The 5,985-nt window shown below is 32.8% G+C and overlaps 1 long non-coding RNA gene across 1 annotated transcript; it reads right to left on the reverse strand.

Annotated features, from left to right (window-relative positions):
- Nucleotides 1-599: 599 nt before the first annotated feature.
- Nucleotides 600-5,524, reverse strand: LOC130054806 (uncharacterized). The gene is made up of 3 exons (XR_008803147.1): nt 4,588-5,524; nt 3,645-3,711; nt 600-978 (listed from the first exon to the last, which is right to left on the reverse strand). It is a non-coding gene; the product is annotated as an uncharacterized LOC130054806 (long non-coding RNA).
- Nucleotides 5,525-5,985: the final 461 nt, after the last annotated feature.

Consider the following 5,985-nt stretch of genomic DNA (forward strand, 5'->3'; position numbering starts at 1 on the left):
ATATTGGGGAGACACCATTGCATAGAGTACTAGCTACATTGCACCTAGTCATTTTTAATTGATTGATTTATTGATAGTTTCCGCCACACTAAATTTTTTTTCAGTTTTCTGGTGGTGCCCAGTGTTTATTGGTGAAAGTGAGAACCCAGATACAATGTACCTGGGAAGAGACCACCGACCTTCCGAAAGTAAATTGGGAAACTTTCTCACTTAATACCAGCGCGAGCGGGATTCGAACCCGTGCCGACTGAGGCCGTGTCATTTTGAACGCTATGCTCCAACCACTCGGCCACGGAGGCCCCTGCCATTTTTAATCTTTTGACCTGAAAATCAATGGGGGTCATATACTACCAGTGACCAACGCCTGTATGAAATATCACTATCAATCAAAGGGTTCTGAAGAAACTGGTCAGACATCAATTGTACAGAGTATTGTATTGCACCTGGTGACCTTTGGACCAGAAAATCAATAGGTGTCATTTTCTACTGCAGAAACTGCATGAAACTTTAAAATTTATTGAAGTTTGTTCAGTGTTACTGTAATCTATGTTGACATACCAGTAATTAGTAAATTTATAATATTAACACAGAACAACTCATTTTTGCAAAGTTGTTTATTCAACAAACATGGATCACAATGTTATCCAAACAACACAATCATCTTTTTTTAAAAATCATTATAATAGTGATTTTCCTTCAACTGTTCAGTAATGAATCCTTATTCAGTAGGCTCACATAAGACACTTGCAGGTTAATTTTGCAATGTTTTAGTTACATTAGTCTTCTGACACCAAAACTTGATCTTAACTAAGTCATGGTGTTTCCTTAGAAGAATAGTTTACTGAATCAGGATGGACTTGTGTCGTGAGGTGTGTTCATTGACTGTAAAACTCGCAGTTTTTTTTCCATTCTCAAGAGCTCTTCTTTGTCTTCTATATCACATAAGAGTCATGGAATGCATCTTCTGCTCTTCAAGTTCTAAAAAATGTGTTGAACAAATATTGAAAAGTTCATCTAATTTTTCACATTTTCATACAGTACACACCTAATTCAATTTGATTAAACTAAATTTACATGTACAAGATCATTCATGATGCTAGAATAGTAATTTTACCACTTAATTAATTACTTAGTTGATAGATTATCATGCCCGCCCACCCGCCCCTCAAAAATCATCTGTGAAATAACATAGATTTATATATCTGGCATTAAATTATGCACTTCTGTTGACAAAAACTCGTTTGTCATCAATATATTTCTCAGAAAATAAAAATTAAAAAATAAAATCTTCCCACAGTCTGCCCCATACTTTTTGGTGACCCAGGATGATAATCTTACTAATTAAGTTGAATTGGCCTAAAGGATGTTATGTTTTGATACAGTTTGTATACATGTGTTTATGCTGTATTGAAGAGCTATTAATAGTGTTAATACTCATAAATTAACAAGATGTCCACAAACCTTATTGGTTACCTGAGTATTAATCAAATTTAAAAAAATTCAAAGTATCACTATAGCTCTAAGGGCTACAAAATCCATGTTATACACTACATGACTCTTTTGGACCCACATTCACAACCCTGTGTTTTCGAAATTCGCAATTTTGGTACCCCTTTCTGTTTTTCCTTCATAAGCATTCAGCTTTATTTAAGGTAGTTCCACCCTCCTGTGATGTCATAATATTTTGCGGAGTCAATGATTTAATAAGATTTATGCAAAACATGAACATAAATTGTGTTCGAGTCTTTTTCAATAGTTATTGTAAAAAATCTTGTATAACCATAAAATATTTCAAATGTATATGAATAATCAATGAGCTACATTTTTCACAATGCTATACGAGTTATTTCCCCCTAATTACAGGGAGCGCGCATCACATTACAGTCATTCGATGGTGTCAAGTAAGGAATAAATAGAACATTTGCAATTTCTGATTGCAATCAATTGCCAGTTAAGGAATTTTTCTAAGAATTAAGTGTAATGACTTGAAAACAGTATAACTGAACAAAATGTCTTAGTCACTGATTACATGTATGTGGCCCATGTGTGTTTTTCTTGCAAGCAATGTATGGTCATGATGTAACAAAGTATGTAAATATTAACTAGTCCTCAATTTCTTTAGATCAGAATCATGATGTCCTTAGTATATTAGCAATTCTTCATTATTAATTTCTATCAATATTTTCGACAACCAAACACAACAAAACATGCAATAAGATATGCCTAAAACACAACCAACGCATACATGTACATTATCAATTTATCGTTTCACAATGAACAACACTACTTGTTGCTAAATGTACACCAGATGCCAATAAACAAAGCATGTTAATTATCTTGAATTGGCATCTCTAGTGTAAAATTTTTGTTAAAATTTACTTGTTAAGAATTTTCAGGCATTATTATGAAGTCACCCCCCCCCCCCCCCCCCTCATCACATGTATGCTTTCATTGTGCTCTTAATTCTAGGTGTCTGTTGTTTTAAAAACAGACTACTACTGAAATCCTCAGTATTAATTGCATAATTTGGACACAAATAAATGTCAAATACACTTATAACCCCCCCCCTTCCCCAACTCTACAATTTAACGAAGTGTATATCTGAAAAAGTTTTCTCCATAAAATTGAAGAAATCAAACCCTGGTTCTAAAACAAAATTCTCAATTTTGGTATAGAGCATTTTTAAAAGTACCGTCAATCCAGAGTCCTTAGATTTACAATCTATGTTAATTCCCCTTGTCCCAAAGATGCTTAAAAGAAATTTGAAAAGAATTGGAAGGGTGGTTATCAAGAAAAAATATTAATGTTCAATTAACGTCTTATGATGACTGACGCACACAAATAGCAACATGTAGGTCACTTGAGTGATTCTCAACATTGACCTAATTAGAATTAATCATTTTTACAAAAGATACTGAGCTCATACACATGTGTACATATATACAGGACTCGAAATTAACATATGCCCGTCAGTCTGTGACTAGTTAAAAGTCTGGCGGACTGACTGACATTTGTTTTTGTCAGTCCGATGGGACTGGTTAATTTTCTAAAGCATCATTTTGGAAAATATACTTTTGAAATTTTATACACACATTTGGCATGCTTCGATCTGAAGATATCAGACGAATCTGATTCGTAAATATAAATCCCACATTTAAGTGTTACAATATTGTCTGAGGCATATTGAGTTAAATTTCATTTTGATAACATTAACGAAATATGTTTAATTATTTCTGGAAAACCCTGTTGGACTGGTAAATTCTTCTGCGGACTGGTTGAAATTATACCCCATCATTCCAGCTGGACTGGTGACATAAAAAGTTAGCTTCAAGCCCTGATATATGTGCGTCATTGACAACAAAAGAACTAGTCTTTTTGAGTATGCTAATTAAGTGAAGTAATAAAAGTTTTTAGGAAGTTGTGATGAAAACGTTTCAAGTCATCATGTCGCATAAAAAATGGATGGTCTCCTGTGATTATTCTAGATAATTCAGTTTCCATGCAGGCTCTATAACCAAGAAACTAAACCCAATGTACCACATTCCCCACATCTATTAATTTGTTTTAGGATTTATAATACTGGGATTCAAATTTGAATTTCAAATTATGTATTCAATGTGTATGCATTAATGCTGAATATTTACCTCCTAAAAGTCAGCAACTTGGTCAACTCCATCTTTAGGTGATTTGCACAGTATGATGCTCATACAGCTGAAACACAGAAAAGCACACATTAATTACATAAAATAGTGGTCATGTACTTTGGCCAAAATATGTGATTATTGAATGAAAAAGTAAGAATTCAAAAGTATTTGAATATTTACAATTTACATTCAATATTTTTTGATTTACTTCAGTTGACAGGACCTACATGTATTAAAATTTGAGGGTCCAGTTACAGGACCCAATTCAAAATCATCAATTTTTCATCATTTAATTTTTCCAAATCAAGTGTCCTAAAGTTCATAATTACAGAGATGAGAAAACGTTAAATCATAATAGTATTTGTGTGATTTCTTCTGTAGATTAGAACCGTCACATATTAGTGGGGGTTACCACAGGTAAACAAACTTGAAAGTAGCCTGGCTCACCAATATATATGATTTTAACAATCTTTATCTAGAATGCACACAGGCATTCACATGTTTGTTTTCATTGTAAACTTGACAGTCAGAGAGAGAGAGAGAGAGAGAGAGAGAGAGAGAGAGAGAGAGAGAGAGGTCATCACTTAGGATTACATAAATTAAGCCTAGTCCTTTTGAAAATTTCCACATGAAACATGATTTTATAAGTATTCCCCAATTTTTACAGATCCTGAACTCTGTGTAAATGTGATAGGAAACTCCCTGAGTGAATGTTAGGTTGGGGGCATACTTAACTAGTATTCTATATTGTACACCCATGCAGTAAATGACAGGACTACTTACAATGTTCAGTCTACATGTATACCCCTATAGCTGACTAGCCTGGCCGGCAGTATAAAATAAATTGGGGTTCTCATATGTTTACTATAAAGCCAAATTTTCTGATACATTTTATTCAGCCTTTACTTTAGAATTTGGATTCTAAATCAAATAGAATACTTACGTCAATACAAGTTCCAACACGGCAACAGGCAGGGCTTTTTTCATATTTTCTATGGATATGTCTGTCAGCCTTCTGTTTCCCTGGTCATTTTTTTAGTCGGATGTGATGCAATAAAGCGTTAAATTCCACAACATTTACTTTTTCTACGAATACGTAGACGATTGGATGCAAGAGTCCGGTGACTATGGCAAAGATCAAACGGATTTGTATTCCATGAAATAAACCGGAATCCTTTCGCACAATTGAAGATAAAGATCGTGGTAGTGAATTAAGTGAACAAAGAGCATCTGATATTGATAAACTTCTGAAGAACAAATTGAATAAAAACTCAATTTCCACCTCCTGCCATACTGAAAACAAATGAAGGCTGTTCATATCTCCAATACAAGAGAGTGTTACAAAGGGCAATAACTCTTTCTGGTGTATTTTGGTTTGTGCACCAGATGAAACTACTGGTTTATGTGTTTACCTTTGGTTTCTCCACAAATGTGTTTCTGTACTTTTTTAAAGTAAGATTCAATACATTTTACTAGCATGTGAGTTTACACCAAATGACTGGGCAAATATATTTTATCCCTCTCTAAAAATTACATATATCAAACCCTTATACATCATAAAAATAATTATTTCTATTGTTTTCAAGGATTAAATAAATACAAAAATTTTTCTAAAAGCTAGAACCTAGCTCAAAATAATTTTTACAATTGTTGTTTTTATAAACAATAGCGTTTAATTTTTGATTATTCAAAATATAACATATATGTGCATATCTTGTCCAGCTGTTGTTAGAGGATCGGTTTCCATGGCAACCGTTGCTAAGTCAAACCTTTGCATGTCCTTTTTGTTTTATATCTATCATAATATTGTTACACACAAAGTTTCATAAAAATCTGTGACATACCGTGGCCACTGAATTTTGATAGTTACATAGAATCAGTCTTAAGGTTCATTAAAGTTAGTATTTAATCAAGTAAAGCAGATAGATGAAGTCCTGAAATTTCACCTTTACTTGTCATAAAGTAAACTTCTAATGACTTTACTGGACTGTAAAGTGCATCATTGCACATCTTTAATATTCCTAACTGGCTTTACTTAGAAGTAAATTTCATCTTTAATTATTTTTAATTGACATTACTTGAAAGTAAATTTGATCATTACTGAGAAGTAAAATTGATCATTTGTCATCTTTCATTCAACTTATCAAATTAAGATTAATCAAAAATGAAAAAAAATGAGATTGCAATGAGCTTTTTTTATTCAAAGTAAGCTAACAAAGATATGTTCTAGTACATATAAAAATATTTATTCAACTATTATTAAGTACAACATACATATACTTGTATAAGGGCAAACTAAAATACAATTAAGTCCTTGTCACATTACTCTTTTTTCAAATTG

Source organism: Ostrea edulis, chromosome 5, assembly GCF_947568905.1.
Source record: "Ostrea edulis chromosome 5, xbOstEdul1.1, whole genome shotgun sequence".
In the NCBI taxonomy this organism is placed as follows: Eukaryota; Metazoa; Mollusca; class Bivalvia; order Ostreida; family Ostreidae; genus Ostrea; species Ostrea edulis.